The sequence below is a fragment of the Mus musculus genome, chromosome 11 (assembly GCF_000001635.26).
Source record: "Mus musculus strain C57BL/6J chromosome 11, GRCm38.p6 C57BL/6J".
Classification (NCBI taxonomy): domain Eukaryota; kingdom Metazoa; phylum Chordata; class Mammalia; order Rodentia; family Muridae; genus Mus; species Mus musculus.
In genome coordinates, this window is record NC_000077.6 from 57,911,477 (window position 1) to 57,926,058 (window position 14,582).

General features: G+C 47.4%; 1 long non-coding RNA gene across 3 annotated transcripts; it reads left to right on the forward strand.

The window, feature by feature from the left end:
* Positions 1–263: 263 nt before the first annotated feature.
* On the forward strand, positions 264–11,822 carry Gm33078. 3 transcript variants are annotated; one of them, XR_388677.3, is made up of 4 exons: positions 264–624; positions 1,616–1,801; positions 2,477–2,581; positions 11,777–11,822. It is a non-coding gene; the product is annotated as a predicted gene, 33078 (long non-coding RNA). The 3 variants fall into 3 exon arrangements; XR_388678.3 differs by having other exon boundaries at positions 306–624; positions 1,616–1,672; XR_388679.1 differs by lacking the exon at positions 264–624 and adding an exon at positions 633–771.
* The last annotated feature ends 2,760 nt before the right edge of the window (positions 11,823–14,582 follow it).

The window sequence follows — 14,582 nt, forward strand, 5'->3', positions numbered from 1 at the left end:
TGAAAGGCCCTGCCTCAAGGAAGTTAGACATGGAAGGATAGAGCAGGATTCCCTACCTCCTCCTCTGCCCTCCCTCCATCTTCAAATGTCCAAACACACATTAAAATGATAAAAAGTGGTTCTGTTATACTATACAGTGCAAGAGAGGAGGTTTGTTCTTATTTCAGGCTGAGCAATCCCGTTGACCTGTTTTGGGGAGGGATCTTAGGAGGAAGGTACTCCAGGGAGGCTTGAACTCAAGCCTATGTCCTGCCTGAGCATCTATCTGGACATGAAGCAGACACTCCTGCATTCCCTACTAGGGCTGTAAAGAGAGGGCCTTTCCACGTAAGCAGGCCATAGCTGCTGTGACCTTGTGACTCACACAGACCATACACAGTGATTCAGCTCCATCTCTGTGGCTAAACGGCACCCACAGGCAAAACCACAAGCCAAGGCACGTCCCCGTGGTAACCTTGCCCTCAGCAACAGACCAGGAATAGACGTGTCATCTCCCACCCCCTCCCCCGACCTCCCCCATACTCCTGTTTAGGAGTCAGGCTTCCTGGAATCCCAGCTCCCTGCTTCCGCATCTGTGCAGCCTCCACAGCAGATGGCATTGTGTGAACCTCATCTGGAAGGAAGGTGAGATCACACCTGGCCAGCCAGCAGCTGCTCCCTGGGTTACCACACTGCACAGGCCTGTGGCAGGTGCTCGATTACTCGGTCCCTGGGAATCAGCCCTGCTGCATCCGATCTTGATGACCCCTACAATCAGACAGATGACCTTGGGTAACTGGCTCACTTTCACCCACCCTCCTTGGAACAGGGGAAGGAAACTTTAAGACTTTTTTACCGGGACGTGTTTAAACAAAGTTTCAACTCTCAAAACAGCTTTGGAGTCTTTAGTGTCCTATATTTCAGAAGAGGACGGGGTGCTGAAGGAGGACCGGGGTGCCGAAGGATCCTTGAGCTAGCAAGTAGCAGAAACCAGATATTGGACCGGGGAGTTCAGTGGGTAGGGTAATCCTCCAGCATGCATGAGGCCTTGGGTTTAATTCCCAGAACCACATAAACTGACCCTAACTGCATGGTGGTTCACATCCTCAATGCTCGAACTTGGTACTGGAAGAAGAAGGATTAAAATTGTCTTTCATTCATTGCAAGGTGACTTTGAGGCCACCCTGGGTCACAAGAGACCTTGTCTCAAAAATAAATAAACAGAGAGTCAAGGACTTCAATGCTTTTTGTTTTGTTTTGTTTTGTTTTTGTTTTTGTTCAGAGTAGTTTTTCCATTCAAGTACATCTTAGCCCTAAAAACTGAGCATAGCAAGGCTGTGGTTTCCACCTTTCCATGAAGTCCTGAATCCTGCTTGGCCTTAGGCCTCCCCTCCTATCTCTGCTCAACCATGGGAGGATAGCTCAAACATCCAGAGGCTCCTCTGTTAAGGGAACTGCTACAGGTCACTCCTGCCCAATAGTTTGAATGTTGTCCATGAACACACACACACACACACACACACACACACACACACACGCCTGCATCATTTTTCTTGCACTAGGTGTGTTCTCAACATTTAGTGACAGTCTCTGCAGCTCCTAGCCCTAAGCTCACAGCGGCACCTCCTCTCCCTAGGAAACGTGCTGCTGTAGAGGTCCTCATCTTCCTGCAGCCCTGCCCTGGAACGCTGTGGTATGTCCCTGCCCCGGGAAAACTGTGACCCTCAAACCACTTTCCTGCCCAGCAGGGTGGGATGTCACTATGATGAGTCAGCTCATGCCCGAGATAGCATCTGTACACCTCCTCCAGCTAGGGGCGCAGGTGAGGCCAACACTGGAGTGGGAGGGTTTGGGACGCAGGGGAGCCTTCCCCTGGGCTGGGAGAGGGGGAGATGGGAGAATGTCAACAAGAAAGGCCCCTCCGCTCCCCAAAAGCCACCTTTTGAGATAGGAGTGCCTGGACTGCTACAATCACTAGCTTTTCAGGTCCGTGGCAGAGAGGCAAGCGATAAGAGGAAGGAACGGTCTGCACTGCCCACAGCAGAGTCTCCATGGGAACCTGGGGGTGCCATGGGGTCCCTAAGGGGCACTGAGAATGCGCAGGGCTTTAAGAGTGGAAGCCGTGCTTCTCTGTGGTCCACTCTGCACCTTCACCACACCCCTGTGCTGTGGAGCCAAGCTCCTCTCCTCCCTCGCCCTTGGGTTTTCTGTTTGCCCCTAACTGGATAGCTCAGCTCAGACAATCCTGTCCAGGAACCCAGCTCTGCTTCTTGCTAGGTGTTCAGGTCTCTCTTTTCTCCTCTAGAGATGAGAAAGTGTGTCTGTCACAGGCCTGGTTGCAGTGGCTCTCCAAGGGTGCTCCTCCAGTGCACACACCATTTGAGGTTCTACAAGTGGGGCTGATACAGTGGGGTACATAGATAGGTGCTGTTTTAGAGGGGATGCTGGACTCTGGCCACTTCTGTTCCTAATGTCCTTTCCCCTCCGCTGTCCCCAGGCAGGAAGCCTCAGCTCCTTACAGTTCAGGTCTGTGCGTGCTCCAAGCTGGATTGACAACTACTGACCTCGCCCCTTCCTACAGGACAGCCTCTTTCTGAAACAGGTTTGGTAACCACTGAGCCCTACTGTTTTAAGGATTTTTTTTTTAGTGTATATTAATTATACATTATAAAGAGCTTCATTATGATGTTTTCAAACTTGCACATAACATATTTTGAGTCCTCAGACTCAGAAAGCATTCTCTTCTGGCTTCTATATAGGGAGGGGAAGGGGTTGTTTTGTTTTGTTTTGTTTTGTTTTGTTTTGTTTTGTTTTGTTTTGTTTTGTTGAAACATGTATAAGGGGTTGGGGAGATGACTCAGTGGGTAAGGTATTTGTTGAGCAAGCATGAAGCCCTGAGCTCAGATACTCAGAGCCCATGCAGGAAGCCAAGCACAGCTATAAATACCTTTTATTCCCTAACTGAGAGGCAGGACTGGAGGACCCAGGATGCTTGCTTGCTGGCCACATTTAAGCTGAATCACTGGGTCCCAGACTCAGTGAAAAACCCTGGCAAAAAAAAAAAAAAAAAGAGGGAGAATCAGAAGTGGGAGAACCAGGCATAGGCATGGTAATGCATGACTTTAATCCCGGCACTCAGAAGACAGAGCTCTGTGACTTCAAGGCCAACTTAGACTACAGAGTAAGTTCCAGGACAGCCAGGGCTACACAGAGAAACCTGTCCCAAAATATGTAAAATAATAATAATAATAAAATGGAAGTTACTAGAGGAAGACACTGTTAACCTCTTTGCACACAAGAACATGTACACATTTGTACAACACACACACACACACACACACACACTAACCTCTGAACAGCCTGAAAATATAAATCAGCCTATTGCCGGGCAGTGGTGGTGCACGCCTTTAATCCCAGCACCTTGGGAGGCAGAGGCAGGCAGATTTCTGAGTTCAAGGCCAGCCTGGTCTACAAAGTGAGTTCCAGAACAGCCAGGGCTACACAGAGAAACCCTATCTTGAAAAACAAACAAACAAACAAAAACCAAACAAACAAGTCAGCCTATTGCCTAGCTTGCCTGACTTCCTGAGTTCTACCCACAACTCATATCCTGGGTGTGGTGGTGTGTGACTAGAATCCCAGCAGAGAATCAGAAGTTCAAGGTTACCCTCAGCGACCTAGAAAAGTCAAAGTCAGGCTGGAATATAAAAGACCTATTGAAAAAGGAAGAAAGAAGAGAAAAAGGAAAGATGGGGTAGGTAGATAACCCTGTGGACTAGAGCTCACTTCCACACATCCTGACTTCCATCCCCAGAAACCTCAAAACTGCCTGTAACTCCAGATCCAGGGGATCCAGCACCCTCTCCGCACTGCCTGCACTCCCGTGTGCACACCCACACACAACACAGACATACACGCATAGTTAAAAATAAGCCAGGAGTAGTAGCACACACCTTTAATCCTGGCACTGGAGAGACAGAAGCACACAGTTCTCTTAGTTCCAGGACAGCAAGGGTTTCATAGTGACACCTTGTCTGAAATGAAATAAAATATAAAATACAAAATTAAAGTTATTTTCTGTTGTTTACTTGTGTTTTGGGTTTTGTTTTTGTTTTGTTTTTTGTTTGTTTGATGGTTTGTTTGTTTTTGAGACAGGCTTTCTCTATATAACAGCCTTGATTGTCCTGGGACTCACTTTGTAGAGAATCAGGTTGGCTTCAAACTCACAGAGATCTATCTACCTCTGTATGTCCTCCCAAGTGTTAGAGGGTAAAAAAAAAAGAAAGAAAATATGTAAAATTGGACTTGGTAGATGAACTGTGTGCTTTCTTAAAAATGACAGAGGACTGAGTGTCCCTAGAACGGCAAGGTGTGCTAGGAGGAGCCCATTGTCCAATAAGCTTATCCCAAATGGGGAAACTGAGGCCCAGAACACGGAAACGAGTTGCCAGGCTGTGCAAGCAGGCTAAGGCAAAGGCTGGCTTCTTCAGTGCTCAGCATCTTAACTTGGAGCAATGCCCCTCCCCATCACTCATTGGCAGGGTGTGGCTAGAGAGATGCCCACAAGCAAAGAAACTACAACCTCTGGATGTCAAGAATCCTCCCCCGACAAACCTCATACACCATCTGTGTGCACAGATGCACGTGTGGACACACACACGCTGACAGCTTTTCTCAGCCCACCCCAGCCAGGGTTCACCCATGGAGGCCTGACTCTGAGCCTGCCTGTCAAATGAGATAACCTCTCCCAGGGGCAAATAAACATCCAGTGGATGTTGGGTCAGAAGAATGCAGCCCTGGATTCCTTCGCTCCTGAGTCTTGGATGTCTGCCAGACCATGTCAAAGCTGCAGAGGCCTCAGGCCTCGAGAGTCCCATCGGGCACACCCCTTATTTTCTTACTGAAGGGACATCTCTGCCCTCCACAAAAAGACTTCTCCAACAGTGGTCCTTTCATGAGCTCTGGGGACGTGCCTCCTGAGCCCACAGGATTCTTCTGTGGCTCACCATCATGTGCAGCAGGAATTAACAGCTGGTCCCGACCACGGCAAGGATGCTGTGACATTCCACGTGGAGAGAAGTGGTTTAGATTGAATAGAAAGACACAGGGGAAACTCATTAGAGACCCCCTTTGCTATAAGTAGATATTTGTTTTGTTCTGCTTTGGGTGGAGCCAAATCTCAGAAAAATAGCACAGAGCATAAGATTAAGCCTAAAATAAAACACTTTCCACCTCAAGGGGGTGATATACGCCTTTAACCTCAGCACTCAGAAGGCAGAGGCAGGCAGATCTCTACTGTGAGTTCCAGACACGCCTGCTATACAGAGTGAGGTCCAGGACAGCCAAAACTACACAGTAAAACCATGTCTTGGGGGGAAAAAACAAAAACAAACAAACAAAAAGAAAACAAAAACAGACAGCACTTTGTCTCTAGCGTTAGTCATGGAACCCAGGACAGTGTACAGTCAGAGCGGCCCTATGCCTGAGACACAGTGCCAGCTGCCAGCCTTGGTCTTGGTTTGTGTTTGGTTTTTAAGGTTTTGAGGGGTTTAGTGGGTTGTTGTTGTTTTTTTTTAAGACTTTCTTGTGTAACTCTGGCTAGCCTAGAACTCACTATGTAGACCAGGCTGGTCTCAACCTTAAGAGACCCACCCACCTCTGCCTCTTAAATGCTAGAATTAAGGGCATGTGCTACCATGCCTGGCTCTTTCATGTTTTATTTCATTTATTTACTTATTTATTGGTTTCTGAAGACAGGGTTTCTCTGTGTAGCCTTGGCTGGCCTGGAACTCACTCTACAGACTAGGCTGGCTTTGAACTTATGGAGATCCACTTGCCTCTCTCTCCCAAGTGCTGGGATTAAAGGCATATGCTACCACCATCCAGCCTTTTTGAAATCTGTAATTATTGATGTATGTATTAATATGTACGTGTGAGTGCAGGTGCCCAAGAAGTCCAAAAAAGGATGTCAGATCCCTGGATCCTTTTGACATGGGAGCTGGGAACCAACCGAACTCAGGTCCTGAGAGAGAGAGCAGAAAGCACTCTTGCTAAGCCATCACCAAGGCCCCACATTTGGTTCTTTGAGACAGGATCTTATGTAGTCCAGGCTGTCCTGGAACTCCTGAGTCCCCCGCCTCCATTGCTCAAGGCCTGAGATTGCCTGTGTACACCACCATGCCCTTCTGGTTTGGTGTTTTGTTTTGCTTTACTTTTTGATGGGGCAAGTTGTTGGTTTTGGGTAGTTTTGCTTTTTACATTTTTCTTACTTATTTGTTTATGTCATATGGTGTACGTGTGTGAAAGTGGGCATGTACACTCTAGGGCATGTGTCAGAGGACTCCTAGGAGGCCGTTCTCCCTTTCCACACAGAATTCTGAGATTCAAACTCAGGTTATCAGGCCTGTACCACAGCACTTTTACCCACTGAGCCATCTCTCTGGCCTTAATTTTTAGTTTTTTGAGACAGGGTCTTAAGCTCTAGCCCAGGCTAGCCCTGAACATGCTAAGTCAGCTGCTTCACCTTCCAGCTGCTGGACTACAGGTGTGAGTCATCACAGCTCGTCTGTTTGTTGGTTTTGCTTTATCTTTAATTTTAAATATGTGGTCAAAAAAGGTAAAAGGGGTTGGAGAGATGACTCAGTAGTTAAGAGTCCTTACTGCTCCTGCAGAGGACCACCACGCTTGTTGGGTGACTCACAGCCACTTGAAGCTCCAGTTCCAGGGTTCTAGTGCCCTCTTCTGGCATCTCAGGGATATCCAAACACCTGTGAGCGTACCCACAGACACACATGCGCACAAAGATAAAATTAAAATGTCCTTTAAAAAAAGAAAGCAGCAGGCAAAAGATTGCTGAAGCTCCGTTCACACCTAAAGCTTTTTTATTTTTTAATATTTATTTATTTTATGCATATGAGCACACTGTGGCTGTCTTCAGACACACCAGAAGAGGACATGGGATTCCATTCCAGATGGTTGTGAGCCACCATGTGGTTGCTGGGAATTGAACTCAGGACCTCTGGAAGAGCAGTCAGTGTTCTTACCCGCTGAGCCATTTCTCCAGCCCACACCTAAAACTTAAGAGCAAGCGGCTGTGATACCCAGGACTTCTGCCTGCAGCTGTGGGTTGCTGCACACGGTCTCAGCCCTGAGGAGGTGGGAGAGAAGCATCCAACCAGCACTGGGACCGGAAGTGCTTCAAGAAGCTGCCAGTGTCTGGAAAGGGAAAGGCGAACCCCACCCGCCATCTTTACTCAGTTCTCCCCGCCACTTGTCACTTTCACTTAATCTTAGGACAAGTACCAGGATCACTTCTGGATGTGGATGCCGTGGCCTGGAATCCATTTCTGGAAACAGAGACTGTGTCATTGAATTACATGATACTCTTGCATGGCCAGCGAGCACGCGCCTGTGCGCTCACACATCCACTCAGCCCGAAGGCAGGACCCTCTCAGCAGGATCTGATTACACTGGCTTCACATCAGAATTACACGTGCAAATCGAATCCCACCGCAATCCCAGAGAGAAAGAGGCCCCTCCACGCTGACAGGAAAACAGAAAAGAGCTCAAGCTCCCTGGAGCGAGGCTCTCCCAGAACCTCCTTACAGCGCGACTATGAGAGCCACAGTTGAGTGCCTGTTGCTGGGCCCAGAACACAGGCCATACTTAGCAAATGTTTGATTAAATACATCATGGCGGGAAAAGGAAGACCAGCAATGGCCTGCTGCGGTTTAGAAAAGTGGTCCCCAAAGCCTTGTGTTGTTAAAGGCATGGTCCCAAGGAGGCACTATTGGGAGGTGGTGAGACCTTTATGTGGACCCTAGAGTGAGATCTTTGTCTGGGTTATGCATCCTTGAAAGGAGCTATACGACCCCAGCCCTCTCCACAGTCTCTAGGTTTCTTGGCAATAAGGTGAGAGGTTTTGTTCCATCATAAGCTCCCACCCTGTCAGGGTTCTACAGGAACCCTAGAAACGAGAGGTGGAAGAAATAGAGAGAAATGAGGGCTCTTACTAGTCACAAATGGCTGAGTGTAGCACGTGGTTGTGCTGAGAATCTTAGCATTAGATTCTAAGCCACAAAGCTGTGGAGTCCTTGACTAGAGGCAAACACCTGAGGAGTTTGTCTTCCCAACTGGCCCAGCATCTCCCTGAAGATGGTCATCCACCATCCTGAAGCCGTCCAACACAGTGAGGAGTGAGAAGACCCACCCTGGGCTTGGACCACAGCCTGTCTTCCTCACACGTGGTCCCATGGTGACCTTTATCCATCGCTCAAGACTGTAGACTGGGGCAGCTGTTGAGTTCTGTAAAAACAGCTTCCTACCCAATGTCACCAACTCCAAGCCTGCTTGGGACCAAGAAGAAAATTATCCCTTGTTATGGCACAAACTCCCAGGAAGTGGTGATGTCTGCATTTTCATCTGGTAAAAACTTATCCCAAGTTGTTCCCAATTTTTCAGTCTTGTAGCTGGAGGGAGGGGTTTCATATGCCCCCAAACACATGCAAAGTTGTTTGTTTGTTTGTTAAAGATTTACTTATTAGCCAGGTGTGGTGGCACACGCCTTTAGTCCCAGCACTCGGGAGGCAGAGGCAGGCAGATTTCTGAGTTTGAGGCCAGCCTGGTCTACAAAGTGAGTTCCAGGACAGCCAGGGCTATACAGAGAAACCCTGTCTCGAAAAAAATTTAAAAAAAAAAAAATTTACTTATTTATTTCATGTGTGTGGGTATATTGTCACTGCCTTCAGACACACCAGAAGGTGGCATCAGATGCACATTACAGATGGTTATCAGCCACCATGTGGTTGCTGGGAATTGAACTCAGAACCTCTGGAAGAACAGTCTTTACCACAGCTCTTTACCGCTTGGCCATCTCTCCAGCCCTGTTTGTTTGTTTTAAAGAAGAAGTGGAGTGATGGCTCAGCAGTTAAGAACACCTATTGTGCTTGTCAAGGACCCAAACCCATGTTTCTCAGCACCTATGTCAGGGAGTTCACAACTGCTTGTAACTCCAGCCCCCTCTTCTGGCCTCTCCAGGCACTGCATTAATGTGCACATATCCTCACACCCACACACATAATTAAAACCAAAATACGTATCAGGGCTAGTGAGATGGCTCAAAGGTTGAGAGATGTTGATGCTTTTAGACAGGACCCCAGTTTAGTGCCAAGGGTGCCTATCATGAGGTTCAGCATCATCTGTAATTCTGATGATTCTGGCTTCCTCGGGCTCCTGTATTCACGGGTATGTACCCACTTGCAAACAAACTTTTAAAATAAGTCCTAGACCAGGCATGGTGACAAACCCCTTACATCCTAGCACTTCTGGAGACAGAGACAGCTGTATTTCTGTGAGTATCAGGCAAGCCTGGTCTAGAGAGTTTAAGAACACCCAGAGCTACACACACACACACACACACACACACACACACACACACACAAATCCTATTAAAGTTATTTTAAGCTTCGATGCATGTATTTGTGTACTGTATTGCACAGGGGTGCTTCATACAGTTATATATGCTATGTTAAGAACAGTGTCTTCTTGATGCTGGTCCTATCTTCCTCTTACCTGGTTTTATCAACAAAATGTCCATGTGAGAAAAATTCCCATCTCTAAGAAAGAAATGCCAAGAACACAGGCTTAGGGTCAGGACAACAGAACTATCCCATGAAAAGGTCCTCCCTGGGACTCAGTTTCTCTATTTGCACAATGAGCCAGGTGATTTTTCAAGCACACACACCCATATAGGCTCCCTTCCCAGTGTTTCACACTCAACTTCCCCACACACACACACACACACTGCCACCACCATCAAAGACCCTCCATTTCACCTCGATGGTCCGTTTCCACTGAAGACAGGAAGCTGTCTGTCTCTCTAGTGCCCAGCACAGTGACAATAAGAATGCTCAAAGGAAGTAGGAGTGTAGAGGACCAGTGTAAACAGACCCTTCTCTGTCCTCCTCCTTGGCCTCCTCTTAGCCAGGGATGTCCCTCAGGCGCCAGGCTCCTCCCTCCTCCCTGCATCACCATGCCTACCTGTCCTCTTCCAGATGCTTTCAAGGCCAAGGACTCAGCTCAGAGAGGACCGGCAAGATGGGCTCCTCCAGACAGCCTAAGCCCTTACTATATACATCCTATGCCCACCATTCACGATAGACTCTTCCAAGTGGGCTGCCAGACAGTCTCTGTAGGAGAAAACACAAAATACACTGTGCCCCTCTCTCTCTCTCTCTGTGTGTGTGTGTGTGTGTGTGTGTGTGTGTGTGTCACGAGCCCATGCACTTTTACGAAGGTGGTAGAAGCTTTCAGGAGTAGAGCATCAAATACTACAGCTTGTTTGTTTCTTTGTTTCTTTGTTTCTTTGTTTGTTTGTTTGTTTGTTTGTTTGTTTGTTTTTCATGACAAGGTTTCTCTGTGTAGCCCTGGCTGTCCTGATACTCCCTCTGTAGACCAGGCTGGCCTTGAACTCAAAGGTCTGCCTACCTCTGCCACCCAAGTGCTGGGATGAAACACATGTGCCACTGTCCCTTGCTGATATTAAAACTTTTATACCCTGGCTCTGCTTCCTGACGGTGGATGCTATGTGACCAGACACCTCCTTCTTCTGCTGCCATGCCTCCCACTATAACAGCTCTTGTGGTACTAACAGGGAAACTGAGTTGCTTTAAGCCAAAGCAACTCCTTCCTCCCTGAAGTTGCTTCTGGTCGGGTGCTCTGACACAGTAACTGACAGATGCCAGTCACTGTGGCTTTGTAGTGTTTTGAAGATGTAGAAATTTGAGATCTCTAATTTTGTTCTTTTTCAAGTCTGTTTTGACTTTTGAAATCCTATAGATGTGGGGGATACAGTCCTCTTGGCAGAATGTTTGTCTAGAATTAGCCAGGTGTGAAGGCCCACACCTGTAGCTTTTCCTCGGAGTTCCAAAGGGACAGGAGGACCAAAAGCTCAAGGTCATCCTTGACCGCCTAGGGAGTGTGATCCCAGCTGATGATAATAATGAACCAATAAGATTGCTCAGTGGGTAAAGATGCCTGCCATCAAGCCCCATGACCTGAGTTGGATCCCCAGGACCTATGTGGTAGGAGAGAACTGACTCCTGCAGATAGTCCTCCATCTTCCACATATGCACTGGCCATGGTTGGAATATGCTTGGCCCGCGGACTGGTGCTGTTTTGAGGTGTGGCCTTGTTGGAATGGTGTGTCACTGTGGGTGTGGGCTTTAAGGTCTTCATCTTAGCTGCCTGGAAGCCAGTCTTCTGCTTGCAGCCTTCAGATGAAGATATAGAACTCTCAGCTCCTCCTGCACCATGCCTGTCTGGATGCTGCCATGTTCCCACCTTGATGATAATGGATGATAAACCTCTGAACCTATAAGCCAGCCCCAATTAAGTGTTGTCCTTTATAAGACTTGCCTTGGGCTGGTGAGATGGCTCAGTGGGTAAGAGCACCTGACTGCTCTTCCGAAGGTCCAGAGTTCAAATCCCAGCAACCACATGGTGGCTCACAACCATCCGTAACAAGATCTGACTCCCTCTTCTGGTGTGTCTGAAGACAGCTACAGTGTACTTACATATAATAATAAATAAATCTTAAAAAAAAAAAAAAAAGACTTGCCTTGATCATGGTGTTTGTTCACAGAAGTAAAACCCTAACTAAAACAGCACTATAGCACAGGAGGGTGGGTGGAGATAAGAGGAATAAAATTTAGTATAAATTTTAAAGTAGCCTTTTCTATGTAAAGAAATGCTTTTGAATGGTGTCTAATTTTCATTTCTATTTCTATGACAAAAACAGTTTAGGGAACTGAAGAGATGGCTCAACGGTTAAGAGCACTGACTCCTCTTCCAGAGGTCGTGGGTTCAATTCCCAGCAACCACATGGTGACTCACAACCATCTGTAATGGGATCCAATGCCCTCTTCTCAAGGAGTCCTGGAGCAGCTGAAGGAACGAGAAGGACCTGTACAGCAGTCAGGGCGAGGGTCGCACTATGCCCATGTCCTCAGGTGAAAGGCTCTCAATCCAGCTGAGCCCTGCCCATCCTGGTCACACATTAGTGGACTCAGTGTCTGCACCCAAATCACTTGGGGGACTTTGCCAAGAAACCCCACAAAGGCTGGAGGCCCAAGGGGGAGACAAGTGAATATGCCACTCATCCCATGGCTGTCTAGCTCTGCCCCTCCAGGAGTGGGTCACTCTACACTCACATCTGACCCTGATGAGCTTTCTGCAGGCTTGTAGCACAGTTTAAACACTTTGCAGGTGAACACTGGGGCACTTTCAGGGACAGCCACCATCAGTCTAAAGTCTAATTTTCATTTCTATTTCTGTGGCAAAAGAAAAAAAAACTTAGGGGGCTGGAGCGATGGCTCAGCGGATAAGAGCACTGACTGCTCTTCCAGAGGTCCTGAGTTCAATTCCCAGCAACCCCATGGTGGCTCACAACCATCTGTAATGTGATCTTATGTCCTCTTCTGGTGTGTCTGACAAGAGTGACAGGGGACACACATGCATAAAATAAATAAATAAATCTTTTTTTTTAATTTTTTTTGGAGAGAAATTCTCAAGAATGAGAGCCTAGAATCTTGTCTCCAGAACTCATGTGTGTGCGTGTGAGCATGTGTGCGTGTGTGCGTGTGTACGCGCGCGCGCGCGTGTGTGTGTGTGCATGTGTGTTTGTGTGTGTGTGTGCATGTGTGTTTGTGTGTGTGTGTGTGTGTGTGTGTGTGTGTGTGTGTGTGTGTGTGTGTGTGTGTGCATGCGCCTGGCTGAGGATGTCATACATACTAAACACAGACTCAACACTCAGCTACATCCCGAGCCTAAGGCCGCCATCTTTGTTCCAGTGAATGAATAGCCAGCTTCTGTGGACTGCTGACACCGGACCAGGCATCCATCTACCTTTTAATACACAAATAATCCTTAAACTTCATAGCACACTTATGAGATAGGTAAGATGGTCACTCCTGTTTTGCAGACCAGACCACTGGAGCTCTAAGCAGAAACCGACTTGATGAAAGCAAAGGTTATAAGATTTAAAGGTGAGATTCAAACACGTGTCCACACCAGGGCCAAGAACTCACGACCTTGGTTATTCCTGTACACAGCCTTCCTTCTTCCACGCAAACACACAAACTGAACATGGGGCAGAAGTCCAAGGCAGTAAGTGAGGTTGTGCTTACACAGGGTGACCTTTGCCATTCAAAGGCCAAGACTCAAGTTCCAGTTCTGACGCCCACTAGCTGCTAGTACAGAAAAGCCATGTAGTGCTCTCAGAAGCCTAGTGCCTCACACTGACCTTAGGGAGCTTGGGAGCTGACGGCAGAGATGCGGGCACAACTCTACACGAGAAATCCAGTTGGGGAGATGGATCAGTAAGTAAGAGTACTTGCTATGCAAGCATGAGGACCTGAGTTCAAATCTCCGACAACCACAAAAGAGCCAGATATATCCATCCCAAAGCAAATCCATGTATATCTGCAAGGTTGCTGCTTGCAGGGGGGGGGAGGCGAACAGGGAAATCCCCGGGGCTTGCTGGACACTACCCTAGTTTCAGGTTCAGAGAGAGAGACTGTCCAAGGGAGTAAGGTGGGGCATGACGGAGCAGGATATCCGTTGTCCTCCTCAGGCCTCCACATGTGTGGACACAAGAATATATACCTGTGTACACACACACACACACACACACACACACACACACACACACACATGCACACACGATGGGGTTGAAGAATGGGAGTTGAAGCTAGAGGAGGAAGTAAATTTTTTCTTTCTTTTTAAAACATTTTTGAGAGCCAGGCATGGTGGTGCACTCCTTTAATCCCAGCACCCCAGGGAGGCAGAAGCTGGTGAATCTCTCTGAGTTCAAGGCCAGCCTGATCTACAGAGTAAGTTCCAGGACAGCCAGAAACTTACACTGAGAAACCTTGTCTCGAAAAACCAAAAATAAAATAATAATAATAATAATAAAATAATATTATTTTGTATTAAGTTTTGTTAGCATACACAAATTATACACAGTAAAGAATTTCATGTGCATTTTCACACAGGGACATAATATAGTCCCATCCTATCCCCATTGCTCTCCCATCTCCCGCCCTCCCACTACTGTCTTTCTCCCCCCTCTTCTACTTTCATGTCTTTCTTTCTTTCTGGTTGTCTTTTTCCTTCTTTCTTTCTTCCTTCCTTCCTTCCTTCCTTCCTTCCTTTCTTTTTTTTTTTTTTTTTTTTTGGGTTTTCTAGACAGAGTTTCTCTGTGTAGCCCTGGCTGTCCTGGAACTCACTCTGTAGACCAGGCTGACCTTGAACTCAGAAATCTGCCTGCCTCTGCCTCCCGAGTGCTGGGATTAAAGGCATGCGCCATCACATCTGGCCCGGTTGTCTTTTTCAAGACACAGTAAGTTTCACTAGCATTGCTTACAGAATCCTAGATTGCTATTTTACTGAATAAAATGTCTCTCCCCACTAACCCCCAGCATCCACTGCCTGCCTATAAATCCCCGGGGCAGGGTGGAACCTCTCTCCCCACTCTTCCAAGACAATGAGGGGCCTGAAGAGATCAGTCCTGTATAGATAATCACATCTTTGATGTGAATCCATAC